The sequence below is a fragment of the Lithobates pipiens genome, unplaced genomic scaffold, assembly GCF_037356315.1.
Source record: "Lithobates pipiens isolate NorthernLeopardFrog02 unplaced genomic scaffold, aLitPip1_a1.2 Scaffold_22, whole genome shotgun sequence".
Lineage (NCBI taxonomy): Eukaryota > Metazoa > Chordata > Amphibia > Anura > Ranidae > Lithobates > Lithobates pipiens.
In genome coordinates, this window is record NW_027507784.1 from 140,651,240 (window position 1) to 140,671,244 (window position 20,005).

Sequence of the window (20,005 nt, forward strand, 5' to 3'; positions counted from 1 at the left end):
CCGGGGGCCAGCTTAGGGGCAGCACACCAACTGAATCACACCGCAGAGCTCCGCCTGTGCAGGGCGCTGCCTCTGCGCGTTATTCTAAAAGTTCTTTGGTGTGGGCCTTTTTTGAGACGAGTGCATCAGATCGCACCGCTGCTATTTGCAACATAAGTCTCAAGCGTATCTCGCGTGGCCAAAACATCAGCTGCTTGGGCACCACATGCTTGACCAGACATATGTTGACCTGCCATGCAGCTCGTTGGCAAGCGTACCTCAAAGACCCACACCAAAGAACAAAGCGGACCTCTCCTTGCTCCTCATCAGCTGGCATCTCCAACCCCACTAGACCTTCAGTCCTCTCTGAAACCTGCTCTGAGAGGAATGAAGGTGTAGAATTAGGTGTGTCACAGCCAAGTGCTTCCGGGCACTCTGCTAGCAGTAGACCCCCGTCCGATTATAGCAGGCAAATGTCCCTGCCCCAGCTGCTGGACCGGCGAAAGAAGTTCACTTCCAGCCAGCCACATGCCCAGCGGTTCAATGCTAGCTTGGCTAAATTGCTAGCACTTCAACTGCTGCCTTTTCAGTTGGTAGACTCGGCCCCCTTCCGTGAGTTTGTACAATGTGCGGTTCCTCAGTGGCAGGTCCCCAAACGCCACTTTTTCTCACGGAAGGCGATTCCGGCTCTCTACCGGCATGTGGAAGGCAATGTCCTTGCCTCGCTGGACAGGGCGGTCAGTGGTAAGGTGCATATTACCGCTGACTCATGGTCCAGCAGGCATGGACAGGGACGTTACCTGTCTTTCACGGCCCATTGGGTCACTCTTCTGGCAGCTGGGAAGGATGCAGGACAAGGTGCAGTAGTGTTGGAGGTTTTTCCGCCACCCCGCCTCCAAAATGCTACTATTGGTTGTGACAAACCTCTCTTCTCCACCCCCTCCTCTTCTTCTTCCTCCATGGCCTCTTCCAGTGCTCTGTCCTCAGAACCAGCGGTGCTCCGTAGGCGTTCCAGGGGCTACGCAAGTACGCAGGCAAAACGATGCCATGCCGTGCTTGCACTGGTTTGTTTGGGGGGCAGGAGCCACACTGGGGCGGATGTTTTGTCAGCTCTGCAGGGGCAGGCCGAGAGGTGGTTGACGCCACGCCAGCTTAAGCCAGGAATGGTGGTTTGCGACAATGGCACCAACCTCCTCTCCGCCCTCCGACAGGGACAACTGACCCATGTGCCCTGTGTAGCTCACGTCCTTAACCTGGTGGTGCAGCGGTTTTTGGGCAGGTACCCGGGCTTACAGGATGTCCTGATCAGGCCAGGAAAGTCTGTGTGCATTTCCGCTGATCATTTAATGCCTGTGCTCGGCTGGCTGAGCTCCAAAAGGAGTTGAACCTGCCCAAGAACCGCCTTATATGTGACATGCCCACCAGGTGGAACTCAACGTTGGCCATGCTGCAGCGGCTGCACACGCAGCAGAGGGCCATCAATGAGTACCTGTGCGACTACGGCACCAGGACAGGGTCAGGGGAGCTCGGTTTTTTCTCACCACGCCAGTGGGGCATGATCAGGGATGCATGCACTGTCCTGTCACCATTTGAGGAGGCCACAAGGATGGTGAGCTGTGACAGTGTATGCATCAGTGACACTGTACCTCTTGTCCACCTCTTGGAGCATACGCTGCGTGGAATAATGGACAGGGCACTTGAGGCAGAACAGAGGCAGAAAGAGGAGGACTTCCTTGCCTCTCAAGGCCCCCTTTATCCAGACAGTGTTCCTGCTGTGCCACCCATCACACAGGAAGAGGATGAGGAGGAGGAAGAGGAGGAGGAAGAGGAGGAGGAAGAGGAGGAGGAGGATGATTGTGTCAGCATGGAGGTGGAGGCTGGCACTCAGCAGCAGTAGCAGTCTTGTAGGGATGATTTACAGTCCCAAGAAACACGTGGACTTGTAGGTAGCTGGGAGGAGGTAGCTGCGGATCATGTTGTCCTTAGTGACCCAGAGGACTCCGGACCGAATGCCTCAGCTAACCTACGCTGCATGGCCTCCCTGATCCTGCAAAGCCTGCGGAAGGATCCTCGTATTCTTCGGATCAAGGAGACGGACCATTACTGGCTGGCCACTCTCCTTGATCCACGGTACAAGGGTAAGGTTGTCGACCTTATCTTGCCATCGCAGAGAGAGCAGAGGATGAGACATCTCCAGGAGGCCTTGCAGAAAGGTCTGTGCAACGCGTTCCCAGAGACTGGGAGGTTACAAACTCCTGGTCCTGGACAACGTGTTGCTGAGGCATCGGTCAGAAGGAGCGGTGGAGAAGATGGCCGTCTGACTGATGCTTTCAGACAATTTTCTAGTCCGCAGCCCCAAGGTATGATCGGTTCCAGCAACCATCGCCAGCGTCTGATTTACATGGTGCAGGAATACCTAGGGGCAAGGTCAGACTTGGACACCTTTCCCACCGAAAATCCTCTGGCTTACTGGGTCTTGAGGATGGATCACTGGCCAGAGCTTGCACAGTATGCAATTGAGCTACTGGCCTATCCTGCATCCAGCGTTCTTTCGGAACGCACCTTCAGTGCTGCTGGTGGCTTTGTTACCGATCACAGGGTGCGCCTGTCCACCGAATCAGTTGATCGACTGACCTTCATCAAGATGAATCAGTCTTGGATCACCCACAGCTACCAAGCACCTGAAGCTGATGTAACCAAAATTTTTTTTTTGAAATATCACATCCCTTCAAGACTGCCTATGCTGATGCTGAGTGACTGTCCTGTTATGTTGATTATCTATCCTCTTCCTCCTCCGCTGATATGTTGGAAGAACATTTCTGGTTCTGGGTGATGCCATCAGCCCAATTTTTCTGCCCCTGTTTAACAGGGGCGTTTAATTACAATTTTTGATGCAATGCTTTGCAGCAGGTCTAATTCCTGCACTACAACTAGAGTATATGGGAGAGGTTGCAGTGTGGTGGCACCAGCACCAGTGCCTAAGGCCCAATTTTTCTGCCCCTGTTTGACAGGGGCGTTTAATTACAATTTTTGATGCAATGCTTTGCAGCAGGGCTAATTCCTGCACTAAAACTAGAGTATATGGGAGAGGTTGCAGTGTCGTGGCACCAGCACCAGTGCCTAAGGCCCAATTTTTCTGCCCCTGTTTAACAGGGACATGTAATTACAATTCTTGATATAATATTTCACAGGAGGGCCCGTTCCTGTGCCCACCCAGAGTAACTGTGAGGACTTATAGTGTTGTGGCACCAGCACCACAACCACCAAAGGTCAATTTTTCTACCACTGTTCAACAATGGCATGTAATTACAATTCTTGATATAATCGTTCACAGCAGGGCGCTCCAGCGCCCACCAAGAGTCACTTCCAGGGCTTACAATGTTGTGGCAAAACCAACACCTTGTTCCGCCATTTCTGTAGAGCATATAACACAGGCCCCTACTTTCAAACATCCAACTTACAAACATCTCCTACTTGCAAGCGGAAGGAGACAACAGCAAGTGAGATGAAAAAAGATGGACAAAACAAACTATACAGGGGTGATAACCCTTCCCTATGTTTTCCAAAAAGCTTAAAAATCGTTTTTTTGACTGGAGCTACACTTTAAAAATGTACCAGTTGAAAATTACAAACAGATTCTACTTAACACAACAAACCTACACAGTCCCTGTCTTGTTTGCACCGCCTGTATACTGCTGTTCTGAGTATATAGGGCCTGGGGGCCACACGTATTTCCTTTTTTTAATATGGGTACGGGGTTCCCCTTAATATGCGTACAAGACCCAAAGGGGCTGGTAATGGGCAGGGAGGGCTACCCATGCCATTTTTCTCAATGATTTTCAACCATATTGCAGGAACCAGATATAACATTAAAACCGCAAGCAGTTTTAAATGATGTTATTTCCGTTAAATGGCATTTTGTGCAGGGACTGTTCTAAACACGGGAAACACGTGGCACTTCACAGGCATACTACAGACACCCCCCAGGCACGATATTTAAAGGAATATTTCACTTTTTTTTTCACTTTAATCGTCATTAAAATCAGTGCTCCCGCCAAAACGGCCATTTTGAAAAACATTTTAGGCATTGACCCATGTCCCCTGGGGCAGGAGCCAGGTCCCCAAACCCTTTTTAGGACAGCATCTTGCATATTAGCCGTTAAAATTAGCACTTTTAATTTCGAACGTTCGAGTCCCATAGACTTCAATGGGGTTCTAAAGTTCGTACGAATTTGGGGTCCCTTTGAAAGTTCTGGTGCGAACCGAACCGGGGGGGGTGTTCGGCTCATCCCTACTCATGATACATTAGTGTGATGGTCAGTGGGAAGAATGGTCCTTACACTTGTGGTCATTGGGAAGAATTACCTCCTTACAGATAGCTAAAAAAAAAAATCAATATCACCGGTGTCAGTGGGAACATATCCCGAGACGCAGAATTGGCCCAATGCTGAAGGAACCCCTAGCAATCTCTGGAGGAACCCTGGTTGAGAATCACTGCACTAGTCAATATACTGCTAACTGATTACTGCATGCCCATAATTACCCAACTGAGACCAGATCCAAATAATTTATTAGTATACATTACATACCTTTTGTTACATTATTTTTTTATTACTGTATTCATTTAGTACAGTATTTTATTCTGCCTAAAATCAACATAAGTGTGTTTTAGTTAAAAATACGTTTTTCAGCTTTAACATAAGGTTACTTCTGTATAGAGTGGTGCTTACTATTTCATATTTCTAATGCCCCCCAATATGAACATCCTGAGAGCTACTGATACTGATTACATCAACTTTTTCCATTCCTATGGTGTTAAAACTACAAAAAAAAAAACAGAGCAATATCCTGGTTATGTAAACGGATAAGGAGACAAGATGTCAGCAACTCACAATAAAACTCAAATATGCTATTTTCCCTTTAAAACAGGCAAAAAGCAGACATGCCATATGGATTTTCAATAAGAGACCTCTTATCTTCTTTTCCATGTTAGACAATTGTGATTAAGTCTACATTTTGTGGCTTATTTTTAAGATTTTAATCTTATCAGGAAATAAGACCTAAATGTGAAGTTGATGGTGTGTCCTTCAGTGAAAAACAGAAATACGGTATTTGCGAGTTTTCTACAAGTCACAATATCAAAGAATAAATTCCTGTAAGGATGGAGAATTATATTGTGTATGGAATGTATATATATATATATATATATGTCCTAACTGTCCCTCATTTGGAAGGACTGTACTTCTTTGAAATCAATTTCCTTTGTCTCTTTTATCCTTAGTAGGTGCTCTTTGTGCTCTTTTATGATCTGATGTATAGACTGCTAAAATAAAATGTGTTTATAAAACTGAACTCCGAGCTCAAAAACAGAAATTATAAATATTTTCCCCAATAGCTACAAAGCATATAAATACAGATATTACCTTATAAAAGTAGCAGTAACATCACCATTGTGTTACACATAGTCTGTACAGAGAGCAAAGCATTGGGAGGGACCCAGCAAGTCCACCCACTATAGCAGGGGTGACCAACCTGTGGCCCGCGGAGCCCTCTTATGTGACCCGCGACCTCCTGCTCTTTAATGGAATAGAATACTGTTATTGATGGTAAGTTTACCACTAAAATCACAGTGTATATATGGGCATATCTGTTCTGCAGTGGTTACTGGGCTACTTTCAAACTGATCCGCAGGTGCAAAGCAGTGCACCTGGGGGTTACCTGAACTGAGCCATAGGCCCCTTTCACATGGTCAATCCAACCCAATTGGACCCTTCATTCGCCTCTAAAAAGTAAAAGATGTAAATGGACATTTGTCTGCTTACAAACGTCTACCTCCAATCTGATCCGCAAAAAGAAAAAAAAAAGTAGAGTGGACTCTATAGTGTAGAGTGGGCTGCCATGCCCCTGCTCCGCTCATTGTGGCCCGTGACCGGTTACCAAGTCGCTTAGGTGGCCCTCGCTCTTCAAAAGGTTGGGCACTCCTGCACTATAGGCTGCCTGCAGAAAACTACAGGAGGGGGCGGAGACAGGACCAGTTACCCTGCACAAGGTGAGAGAGCAGCAGTGACTGGTCTTGGAAGTGAATTCACAAAGGCAAAATTTTATACTTAATTACTGCATACATGTGAAGGAAATACACAAAGCACACCAAATAAGAATACGCAGATTTTCTCTCACCTCCTATTGAGTTTCCAAGGCAATAAGTTAAAGTGTTACTAAACCCACAACAGTAAACCCAGTCTGTATATGCAGTAAAGCATGCTTGTTACACTCACTGTGGAACTTAAGGGGTTAATCCTCTGCATTGTATAAAAAGGCTGTTTGATCCTGCCTTCTCTGATCTTGCCCTTCTTCCACTGTCCCCAATCTCTCTTGATAGGGCAGAGCTTTTGCAGTCACTCTGCACATGCTCAGTTTGGTGTATATTGCTAGAGAGTTTTTTCTTTTTCTAGGGAGGGTGCATGTGATCAGCACAGGGCCAATCAGCACTGTCCAGACAGAGGGTCAGGGGTCCTGCAGCCTCATAGGACAGTCAGAGTAAAATTAAAACTCTTCCTACAAGCTTTAACCAGACACTGACAGAAGTCACAAGACTGCTATATACTGTTGATGAGAAAAGGTATTTAGCAGTTTATATTAAGACCCCTTTCACACTGGGGTGCTTTGCAGGTGCTATAACGCTAAAAATAGCGCCTGCAAAGCAACCTGAAAGAGCTGCTGCTGTCTCTCAGGGCTTTCACACTGGAGTGGTGCGCTGGCAGGATGCTAAAAAAAAGTCCTGCTAGCAGCATCTTTGGAGCGTTGAAGGAGCGGTGTATGTACCATTCCTGCCCATTGAAATCAATGGGGCAGCGCGGCTATACCGCCGGCATAGCGCTGCTGCAGCAGCGCTTTGCGGTGGTTTTAACCCTTTCTCGCCCGCTAGCAGGGTGGTAAAAACTCCCCGCTAGCGGCTGAATAGTGCAGTAAAATGGACGGTAAAGCGGCGCTAAAATTAGCGGCGTGTTAACACAGGCACAACCACCCCCTGAGTGTGAAAGGGGCCTTACTAAAATAATTGCATTTCCATGTTCTGTGTACTGTGGGAGAGCAGATATAGTGAATGCAGGGACCTAGGTTTAGTAACACTTTAAGGAAAACTCCCCAGAAGGACACAGACTGCAAGCCATTACGTTTTACTCCTTACTTATTCCACCCAAAATAATACCTTTGATCTTACCGGTATATTTATTTGCCTCTGTTCATTATAGTGAAGGGGTTTTACTTTTAAAGCTGTTATGGCTTCTGTAGGTGGATGGAGAGTACATTGCATGCAAAATTTCTGAATAATTGTACAGACATTGAAATAATACATGGAGGCCTCTCTGGTGACCACATACTTGCAAATTACCTCTGTATCACACAAGGCTCAACATACCTGGACTGAAAATATGGAGTGCTGAAACTTGACTTGCATAAAGTTGTCTACGCCCTCAGCTAAAGCAAAGTAGGCCTTTTCTAGGCTTTGGTTGTGGCCATATATTGGCCAGCAATAACTATCGTCACAATTGTTGTAGAACTTAATAATATGCTAATCCAAAAATGCTGGTTTTGTCCATTATTAGGTGCGTTTTGTTTTAGCATACTTTTCCTTAGAGCATTGTTCTATTTCAGGGAAAGAAATCCAGCTCTTAGTCTGGTCATGACCCATGTGGGACAAACAGTCTTGATGATATCTAAGCACATAATACAATGTACAGTTGCCCCCAGAGAGTCATAGAATTCACAGTAAGGGGCCACATAAGCACTAAACCACAAAAGCTCAATGATCGTGTTATGCAAAGAACTGGACTGTGTCAAAATGATTTTTTGTAGGCCAGTACTCCAGGGTGTAGATCTAGATACAGCTCAGCAATGACAGCTGGGTAGAAGAAGGCAAGATGTGCGTACTGGGAGGTTTGTTCATTTCCATCTCACTGTGAGGTGACGCCTGTGATAGTTATGCCTACTCCATGGGGAAACATTGTATCCTACAGAACACCAACAATCTCACTTCAGCGGAATCAGGTCAATGGTGGATGAAAGCTTCATAGAGCCTAACCCTCTGTTGTCTACAATGAAATTACTATTTGATTCTCTGCAGTTTCTGCTTCAGTGCAAAAATTCAGCTACAAGTATGAAGCATGGCAGTAACAAAGGAACATATCGTCTGTATGCCAACAGCAATCTAGCTAAGAAATAATCTGGATTAACTGGAAATCAGAAAATTGTTTAAACCAGAATTTAGTACAAAATATAGAAGTAAATATTTTCTATCAAGTAGGAAACAAAGGGTGCTTCTGAAAGCCAGAAAAGCCCTCTTTGTGCTCTTTTCTGATCTTGTTTTTGCTTTGTTACCAAGGGCTCAACTTTCTTGATTTAAACAGACGGCCGGTTCAAACAGCGGGCGATGCGAGGCGACACGACTCGCCTCGCCTCGCTCCCGCAAGTCGCCCCCGTTCTGTACAATGGAACCGTTCTGAGAGGAGCGACTCGAGTCGCTCCGACTCAGAAAAAAGGTTCCTGTACTACTTTCGGGCGACCTCGGGGCGACTTGCATTGACTTCTATACAGAAGTCATTTGCAAGTCGCCGCCGAGGCCGCTGCAGGTCGCGGCGAGGCAAGTCGGAGTCGCCTCGCCTCGCCTGCAGTGTGAACCGGCCCTTAGGTGTTGGGACAATTTATTTAGTTAAATGAGATCTGCTATCAAACGAGAAGTAAGGCCGATGCTTTTTTGGCCATACATCTCTTGTGGGTCACAGGAGTACTTCACTTACTTTTGCTCTGCTGTCACCAAGAGTCACTCTCAGTGGATGTAGCAGAGCTGCTCCAGGCCTTGGAAGATCTCAACTATATTGTTTGATTGACATCTGGCTCATCCTCTTAGAGTACAGTTTAGAACCAGAGCCGGCTGCACCAGGCCCCCTCTTCTGCCCACCGCTCCAGTGAGTGCTGTATGAGCAGTTACTGCTCTCCATTCTGAGCAGACCAAGAACTGAGCGATCAGCTGTCTCATGACCACTCAGTTCTCATGCTTAGAGCAGAAGTGGGACAGCTACAGCATCACGCTGATGTTGAAACATAGAGGTGGTTATGAATGTTTTTGTTTGTTTTTTTTAAAAACCAAACGTCTATTTAAGAAAAAAAAAAAGAAGAAAAACTGCAGAAAGAGGTGCCTGGGTCGATGTGATAGTGAGAACATGTAACACTTTATTCAGATACAATTACATAAAAGTATCTTGTAAGCTGCACACAGGGTGGATGTGGATCACCAATCAAGCAGTCAGCCCGTCACAAAGGTTGAGAAGACCACTGTGAGGATAAGCTCAGACCCGCTGTATGGAGGTATATAACCAGCAGGGTCTCCAGCTCACACCTGTCTCACAGAGCTAGCAAGAGACCAAATCAGGAAGGGGGAGGGCCGAAATGTGTTTCCGAGGCACTGCCTCCTTTTTCAGGCAAAAACTCCCATTTCCTGCTGAGGAGCTGCTGGTGAATGTGTGTGCAATCCCCATCCACCTGTGGATCCATCAATCCTGTGGACTTTTTCTTGATATCCCTTATCACTATGGACTGTATGGACTAATTCTTATTATTTAATTTTGGGTATATCTTGTTGTTTCCCCCCCCCCCTCCCTGTTATTGATCCTTTATGGTCCATCTTATAGCTGCCAGTGAGCGCTGACTCACATACTACGTGCCAGTTCTGTGTGATATATTGCTTGAGAAATTTTTATTTTAAGGACTGGCAAGCTGCAATATATAACATTTTCTGTTTTTGGGTTTATTACTACTTTAACCCTTTTGCTGCCAAACCCCTACGTCCCACGGACCTGACAGTGGGGTGTTTCACAGACAATCTGGTGGCTGCAGCCACTGGAATTGTGTAAAACTGACAGGCAGACTTCTGCTGTCAGGTGGAAGCATTGAGGCGGCTGCATTGCTTCCTTCTTGTTGTGACTCGGAAAGTGACATGTATGGCGTCACTTCCGGGTCACCTGTCATTTTCCCTGGCTAGCATAGCCAGGAAGGAAAGTATTGCAATGCGATGTGCATGTGAGTGAGAGCAATAATTCTAGCACAAAACCTCCTCCGTAACACTAAACTGATGATCTATAGGGGGCTTTTGAAGCGTCGCCTATAGAAAATATAGGGTACTGAAGTTTTTCACCATTTCACGTCACACACAAATTTAAGGTTTGGCATGTTCTGTATTTATTTACTTAGTGCAACCTCGTCTTTTATATTTTACCCAAAAATGTGGATAGTTTATTGCCTTTGTGTGCCCCAAAACTCATTTAGTGTGTTTTTTATTGAAATGTTGTGTTTTCTAGACCTTTGTGGCATTTTTTTCGGGGTGGCATCATTAGGTCACCCATGATCCGCCCCTTTTCGACCATTTCATGAAGGCCCCGCCCCCAAGTCTACCCCTAAACACGTTTCGTACAGTCCTAACCTTGTTTAAAACCGTGACACTTTTATTGTTCATCTAGTGAGTCCATCCCCCACACAGTTAGCAGGCACCCCCTAGGCACACAGTTAACCCTTTGATCGCCCCTGATGTTAACCCCTTCCCTGCCAGTGTCATTAGTACAGTGACCGTGCATATTTTTTTTTAGCAATGATCACTTTATTAGTGTCACTGGTCCCCAAAAAGTGTCAAAAATGTCAGTTAGGTGTCCGATCTCTCTGCTGCAATGTTGCATTACCGCTAAAAATCACTGATCACCACCATTACTAGTAAAAAATAATTAAATATAAATGCCATAAATCTAGTTTGTAGGTGCTATGAATTTTGCGCAAACCAATCAATATATGCTTATTGTGATTTTTTTTTTTACCAAAAATATGGAGCAGAATACATATTGGCCTAAACTGAGGAAGACATTTTTTATAGCAAAAAATATATTTATTTTTTTCAAAATTGTCACTCTTTTTTCTGTTTATATAAAAAAAAAATAAAAACAGCAGAGGTGATCAAATACCACCAAAAGAAAACGGAAAATTTATATCAAATACTTACCGTAATTTTCCTTTCCTGATGGACTCCATGGTAGCCTACTCCACTCCCATAAATCTTTGCTTCTAGTCAGAGACCACGTTCCGTAACTTAGCCTACTCCAGCAAATGGGAGGGAACTCCTGCTGCCATGGAGTCCATCAGGAAAGGAAAATTACGGTAAGTATTTGATATAAATTTTCCGTTTTCCTGACAGACTCCATGGCAGCCTACGTATGGGAAATGACTAGCCATACACCCCCGGGTGGGCAATTGCTGGTTAAAGAAAAGAAGGTTTAATTGGCACCGTCAACAGATAAGACATTCAAACCAAAATTAACCGAAGACAAGGAAGCCGGTTCTACACAATAGTGTGTCATAATGGTATTAATCGACGACCATGAGGCCGCTTTACAGATCACTTCACGGGAAACATGACGGGAAGCTGCCCACGATGTAGAAACACTCCTGGTAGAATGAGCAGTAACCGCTTCTGGGGGAGCCAGACCCTTATATGCCCTTTGGATGGCTTGGACAATCCAAGATGCTATAGTTCTTGAAGAAGCACGTGAACCTCTATTCTTCCCATAAAAGTAGATGAATAAGTGGTCAGAATTCCGGAAAGGAGCTGTGGCTTCTAGGTATTGCTTTAAGACTTCCCCAACATCTAGAGGATGAATATTGGAGTCTTCATCTGCCTGGAAAATTGAAGGGACAATTTCCTGATTTTCATGAAAAATGGTTGTTACTTTCGGATTTGATCCTAACATAGGAATCAAGACTGCCCGATCTGGGAAAAAAGTGAGGAATGGCTCCTTGCAGCCTAGGGAACTAATCTCAGAGACCCCTTTGACCGATGTTATGGCCATTAGAAAAGCAGTCTTAAGAGAGAGATCCTTAATAGATGCTTGTCCCATATGCATTTCTGAGAAAAAATCCAAAACAAAAGGAAGATCCCATTTTGGAAACCTCGGCTTTCTCTGAGGTCTGAGTCTTCTTGCCCCTTTGAAGAACTGCCTAGTGAGAGGATGCTTGGCCCATGAGACACCTGAAAATGCAGAGATCGCAGAGACCTGAACCCACAAGGAACTTACAGATAGGGACAAGTCTAGACCCTTTTGTAGAAAACCAATAACATCCCGGATCTTCGGATCTCTACATGAGCCATTGGATGTAGACACATAGTCCACAAATTTTGCCCAAATCCTCTGATAAACTTTGTTGGTACCTGGTCTTCTGGCATTTAGCAGAGTAGAAATGGCTGTGTCAGGACAGCCTAATGCTTCCAGCCTTTCCCTTCCAAAAACCAGACCATGAGATGGAGCTGAGATGGGCAAGGGTGATAAGTTGTTCCCTGTGACAAGAGGTCCGGTCTGAGAGGGAGCGGAACTGGATCCTGGTAGCTGAGTTGTAGTAAGAGAGGGAACCATGGTCTGTTGGGCCAGTATGGAACAACCGCTACTATTTTGACTTCTTCCCATCTGAGCATGGACAGAAATCGGTGAATGACTGGAACCGGGGGAAAAGCATAAGCCTTGTGGAACCTCCACTGGTCCGTCAGTGCATCCACTCCGAAGGCCTGGGGACAACGACACCTCGTGTAATACTTCTCCAGCTTGAAGTTGCACGGGGAGGCAAATAGGTCCACCTCTGGTAGAACTCCCAGAGACAGAACCCAGTTGAACACCTCGATGTGAAGAGACCACTCGTTGTTGTCCAGGGAAAACCTTGATAGAAAGTCCGCCTGGACATTTTGAATTCCCGGAAGATAGACTGCCGTTAGATTCAACAGATTTGACTAAGCCCAAGCCATGATTGGCCTTACTTCCCTCAACAAGGAAAGACTGCGGGTGCCCCCTTGTCTTTTGATGTAAGAAACAGCTGTCGTATTGTCCATCCTTAGAAGGACTGAGGATCCTGATGTCAGGTGGAGAAAAGCCTGTAAAGCACGGAAGGCGGCCCTGAGTTCCAGCACATTTGAGACTACCTTCTGGGATGGGAAGTCCCACATGCCTTGGGCTACTTCCGATAAGCATAGAGAACCCCAACCTCTGCTGCTGGCATCCGTTGTCACTGTTACCCAGGAGACCGGGGCTATTGAATGGCAATTCAGAAGGTTCTTCTGCTGTAACCACCAAGGAAGACTCTCCCTCATTGAAGGGGTTATTCGAACCAGATGATCTCGGGAGTTCGGATCCCACTGTTGGAGAAAACCCTTCTGAAAGGGTCGCATTTTCCATTGCGCCCATTTCACCATTGGAGCCGTGGCCACCATGGTACCTATTATCATCAGACACTGTGAGGCCCTGAGAAGGGGAGATGACATTGCAAGATAGATTCTGTCGCGAATCACCGGAATCTTCTGTAGAGGTAAGGAGATTGTACTCTTTACTGTGTTGAATCGGGCTCCAAGAAACATTAAGGACTGAGTTGGGATTAGATGACTTTTCTCCCTGTTCAATAGCCACCCGAATTCCGTCAGGGTAGAAATGACCTGATCTCGATGTGACAAGAGATGGTCTCTGTTTTGAGAGAGTAAGAGCAGATCGTCCAAGTAATGGTGCAATCGAATCCCTTTGACCCTGATTAGAGCCACGATAGCCAGTAAGAGCTTGGAAAACACTCGAGGCGATGTTGTAAGCCCGAATGGGAGACATGTAAACTGAAAGTGTGTTTGACCCACTGCAAAACGGAGATACTTCTGAAACTCCCTTGCGATAGGAACATGAAAGTAAGCATCTTTCAGGCCTATGGAAATAAGCCAATCGCCTGGTTGGATCGTCTGGCGTATTGTTAGCAATTTCTCCATCTTGAACCTTTCTTTCTTTATAAATGTGTTCAGGTGTGTCAGATCGATGACCGGCCTCCAGGAACCACTCTTTTTGAGGACCATGAAAAGGGGGGAGTAAATCCCTTTGAACCTTTCCTCGGTTGGAACCGGAATGGCGGCTCCTTGGGCCAACAGGGATTCTGTATAAGACAGGAGAATTTGTCTCTTTACTTCTGAGTGTGGCAGAACTGTCGGAACAAACCGGTGTATGGGCGGGCTGCTGAAGACCCAGGAATGGCCTGCTGACACTGTTTTGATTGTCCAATAGTCTTTGACTGAGGCTGCCCAGACGTGCTGGAAAAGGAGTAACCGGGCCCCAACCCGCTCCGCCTGGACAGGCTCTATATCAAAAAGACTTGGAAGGCTCCGGTCCCCCAGATGTAGCTGACTTTGAGGACATTTGGCCAGAGGGCTGATTTCTCCTCCAATTTTTTCTAAATTCGCGACCAGGCCTGTAGCGATGGGCATCTCTAGCGCGTTCTGGGTCTAACCTATATTGAGATCTCCTCTGGCCCAGGAGACGGTGATCCTGGGGTAAGAACCCTGACTTACCACCTGTAGCCCGTGTAATGGCAGAATCCAATTTGTTCCCAAAAAGGGAAGATCCCTCAAAGGGAATTCTGCACCATGCCTGTTTGGAGGCAGGATCAGCAACCCAGGGGCGAAGCCACAAGGCACGTTTGGCCGTAACAGAGGAAAGCATAACACGTGCTACAAGGCGAATAATATCAAGGAACGCCTCCCCCAGGAAAACCGAAGCGAGTCTCAGCTCATGTATTGGTGATCTCCTGACCAAATCTTCGGACATACTGCCCAGGGTTGCACCAATCTCATCCGTCCTGGCCTCCATAGCTTTTGATAACGCTGCCAGGGCTAAGGCTGGTTTACAAGCCATACCTGCTGTTATATAAATACGTTTCAAGTCCGTATCAATCTTTCTTTCTAGGCCATCCCTGAAGGACACAGTATCTTCCAGAGGAAGTGTAACATGTCTCACTAGCCTCATCAAGGCTGCATCAATGAGAGGGGCCGACTCTAGATGTTTCACCTCATTGCTCTTAAATGGGTACATTTTTGAAATTTTTGAAATCAAGGAGTTTTTCCTCTCAACTTTACTCCATTCGTCCATGATAATTTCGCCAAGTTCACCCAAGAAGGGGAAGTTTGGGCGTTCCTTTTTGAGATGTTTAAAGTATTTCCTCTGTTTAGAGGGAGCTTCTACAGGATCTTCCCATCTCAATGTCTCCTTGACCACCCTGACCAACTGCGGAACTAAGGAAAAGTCAAAACCGGCACCAGGTTCCAAACCTTCAGTCTCACTGTCGGAAGAACCGGAAAATGAGGGACTATGATGAGAGGGACCAGGAACCTCTGTGTCCGAAATATCAGTGGCTAGAGCCGTACCGGAGGGAGGGATAAACGGTTGATCAGAATCTGCTTTATTCAGTGATTCCTGAACTACTCTCCTGACCAGAGCTTCCACTTGCTGGTCCCCAGCTCCTCTTTCCTTCATGGCTCTTCCATAACATAGCTCGCAGAGGGATTTACCCTCTGGGACCTGAGCATTATATCCCCAGCAGGCTCTTCTCTCTGAGCGGCTGGCATGGCGGTGAGAATGGCGACCAGACTCAGACTTAGACCTTTCTTTACGGTGTCTGGATGGTGACCTAATATGTCTAGAACTTGACGTGGAATGGTGATGTTGCGACCTAGACTGGTCCAAATCTTTATGTGCTGATAACTGAGGTTCAGACCTGGAAGGGCTGGAAAGAAAAACATGCAAAACAAAGTCATCCTGATCCTAACCCAAGCAATACAGGCAGAATGAAAAGAAAAGATTCATTCCTACCTGCGGCATAAGGGTTGGCCACTGGGGGGCGGCGATACGTCCATAGCGGCAGACTCAAACAGCTAGGTAGTAAAAAAAAAACAAATACAGTGCTTGCAGAGTATAATAAAACAGGGTAGAGCCAACTGACCATGAGAAAAAAGGAAGACATACCTTGAGAAAACAGAGCAGACACCGGGATCACAGCCTGAGCTCAAAAGCATCCCAATCAAATAGCTGTCTCTGACAGCTATTTGAATCTGCCGCCGAGTAATGACGTCATCGCGCCCACAGCGTACTTGCACCGAGACTGACGCCGCCGTACAATGCCTGCGCGCATGTGCGGCCGCCGCCATCTTGCCCCAACCGCGCCTGCGCAAACCAAGCCTCGATCTCAATGGAGACTCGGCAGCTGCGCAGATCGAAGCAGGAAGCAGCGAGTTGGAACGCAGGAGCGTCCCAGCGCCATTACCAGGAAGACCACCAACAAAACGGTACAAACACACGAAAACTGCTGCCATAGAGATAAAATGTGTATACATTACCAGTCCCGCACAACACCTGATCCGACCTGGTACTGGGAGCTTGAAGTACTCATAGTGCACCCGGGGCATCATAAATGGGGGGGCCTCCCGCTAATAGCAAGGACGTTTGGCCAAATTGCCGCTTGCCAGCCAATGGCTGGTTAGTAAGCTCTTCATGGCATCGCATCAAAATCACCCATGCCCACCCTGCTAATCGCTGGGAAATTGGGCTCCAGAAAGAACCGCCATCCTGAAAATTCGTGCACAAACCAGCCAGCCTGGATCCAAACTTCATAAGGTAAAACCTTGGTCCTAGGAGGAGGACAAAAAAGGAACGTGGTCTCTGACTAGAAGCAAAGATTTATGTGAGTGGGGTCCTATGAGGTAGGAGAGGTTAACCCATACGTAGGCTGCCATGGAGTCTTTCAGGAAAGCTCTATTTGTGGGGAAAAAAAGAACATCAATTTTATTTCGGTACAGCATTGCACAACCGCACAATTATCAGCCAGTCAATGTAATGCAGCACAGTATCACAAAAAATGGCCTGGTCATAAGGAGGGGTAAAAGTTTTCGGAGATGCAGGTGTGAAGATTAAACAAGTCAAGACTAAAAGGGCATTTTTTTCATACATAATGGCACACATGTATTTTGCGATTTGTCACATTACATTCATTCATACTTTTTACTTTTACATTCTGTGACTGACTGTGGACACCAGTGGCTGGATAATATGATTATGATGATTAGTGTGACTGCACTGGTCTGCAACTACTAACTTCTCTCCTCTCCCTCCCTGGCCTGTTCTCCAGCAGCTCCAATGCATACAGTGACTGTGAGTCACGTCGGCTCTGAGAGTGAGACTGGAGTCCGACATGACTCTCTGATGTCACTCATTGCTAGACGCCAGACGGCCCAGGTGTTAGCAACGAGTGCAGGGAAGAGGCTCCACCCACCTGTTCCTCCTGCTGTTATCGAGTCCCGCACTCTGCGTCGCTGATAGCTGAACTGAGGCAGCGGCAGCCGCAGAGTCCTGAAGTGAGTCAGATATGTCATGTCACCATTCATTGTCACGTCAGTCAGTGCTATTTGGGGGGGTCAATTGCCCTGTTGCACCCCCCCTGGATCCGCCCCTGAGTGGGAGATCCCCACTCCAGTTCATCTGGGCTGCCCAATCCTTCTGACAATTTCCTGGCAGGAGTCGTCTTTTGTACAGGGCATCAAAGTGGCCCGGGACAGGGAGCCCCCCTCTGGGCCACTCTGATGGACGCACCACTTCTGCTAGAAGCGATCAGCAAGGAAACTGTCAGCCCAGTCCGCCCCTGCTCCACACTTGCCCTCTGCTAATTTCCACTGGCCAAATGCGAGCAGGCGAGTGGAAATTTTCAAGGCTGCGTGTGCGGTAATATCGTGTGACATAAAAAAATTGGAATTACCACTATTTTATTCTCTAGGATGTCCGCTTTCAGAAAACATAAAATGTGATATATAAACGTTGTTTTTTTTTTAAATGAGACTTTACAATCACTTTACGGAAAGTTCTTAATATACCTTCAGTATATTAGCCTTTTTTTTTTCCTGGTTCAACCTTGATCAGAGATGACATGAAGCAGATGAATGAGTGGCCAAAGAAATAGAAATGCAAATGTCTGCATGTTATACACATACAGTTCTAAGGATGGAAACACCATGACATCAATTGAGTGGTTCTAGTTCTCTGAAATTATAATTATATTATTTAAAGTGGATGTAAACCTGATTCATGAAATTTGAGCTGGACACATAGATCTGCACTGTTTTCTTATCTCTCTTCAAAGCCATAAGTCCTGTGGCTTTCTCCTGCTCTGTTCTTCTGTTATCCGTATGATAACTTCTGACAAGTTCTCTGTCAAATGTGATAAAACCGGCCTGAATTTTGTTTGTGTCAGGGTGGGTGCTATAAATAGATTAGCAGAGAGCTGGTCTATTCGTAGCACAGCTCTGCAAGTCTCTGCCATGTGGAGTGGGGGTGTGTGCCTTTCCTCCAATCAGCTGTCTCACAGTGTATGGCAAGAATCCACACCCACAGGTGAATCAGGAAGAGAAAATTCTAAGTGCAGGTTCACACAGGGGCAGCTTCAAAGTAGTCCGACTCTGAAGCTGCCCCTTACAGTGCGACTTCACGCAGCTTGCAAAATGACTTCTGTATAGAAGTTAATGCAAGCCACTCCGAAGTAGTACAAGAACCTTTTTCTAAGTCGGAGTGACTTGAGTCTCTCCAATTAGAATGGTTCCATTGCAATACATGGAATGCGACTTGTCAGACGGCTAAGTCGCCTAACAGGTTGGCCCTGTGTGAACCGCCACTAACAGCATGTGCACTTTCTAAACAGTATATAAAGCTGAAGACAGCACATATACATGTAAAACTTATGTAGGATTATTTGTTTCATCTCTGTGTATCATCTGAGGCTGTTGACTTTACTGGGTATAGGAGAGAGTTTACATCCACTTTAACCAGTTGCAGACGAGCCGCCGCAGTTTTACTGCAGCAGAATGGCACGACTGGGTGAAATGATGTTATGTTATGGCTACTAGGGCGCATATGCGCGCCCGCTGCTCTCCCCCGGAGCCGGGCTCCCGCGATAGCTGCTGACACACCGAGTACCGGGATCTGTGTGTGTAAACACACAGTTTCCGGTTGCCTAAGGGGAGAAGAGACAGATCGTCTGTTAATACAGAGCATGAATAGGGATCTGTCATCTTCCCTACACAGTCCCCTTCAGTTAGAACACACATCAGGTAACACAACCCCTTGATCACCCCTAGTGTTAACCCCTTCCCTGCCAGTGACATTTTTACAGTAATCAGTGCATTTTTATAACACTAATCGCTGTATAAATGCCAATGGTCCCAAAAATGTTTTAAAAGTGTCCAATGTGTAAGCCATAATGTCGCAGTCCCGATAAAAATCGCAGATCGCCGCCATTACTAGTGAGAAAAAAATAATAATAAAAATGCCATAAAACTATCCCCTATTTTGTAGATGTTATAACCTTTGCGCAAACCAATCAATATACGCTTATTGCGATTTTTTTTTTTACCAAAAATATGTAGAAGAATACATATCGGCCTAAACTAAGGAAAAAAATATTTTTTATATATTTTGGGGGATATTTATTATAGCAAAAAGTAAAAAATATTGAGTTTTTTTCAAAATCATCACTCTTTTTTTGTTTATAGCACAAAAAATAAAAACCACAGAGATGATCAAATACCACGAAAATAAAGCTCTATTTGTGAGGAAAAAGGATGTCAAATATTTTTTCCGTACAGCATCCCACGACCGTGCAATTGTCAGTTAAAATGACGCAGTGCCGAATCGCAAAAAGTAGGCTGGTCGGGAAGGGGGTAAAATCTGAAGCGGCTAAGTAGCAAACATTACTTCTCAGGGGTGTTTACAGGATATGTTCAATTGTTAAAAAAAAAGGCCCCAGTCAATGCTCCCCCTAATATACAGTACTCAAAAAAAAAAAGTTTTAGACATGAGAGATGAATGAGGAAATAAATAATGACAATGATAGGTTGAAGGTAACCCAGTTCATAATTTATTAGCTGGCTTATTAAAATCAGTTGTTAAAGAAAATAACGTATTAAAGTAAACCCATCGATTTAACAGTTTAAAAAAACATGTATATTCCCGGCATGCCGGCATGACATTGGTTGTGCTCTCAACCAAACTGTCAAACCATCCAATGGCTGGTGTCATAACTGATCACATGTGCAGCATTATGGCAGTTAAAAATTAAACAGAGGCCAAGATGGCAGCTTCCTTGGATGAAAACGATAGGC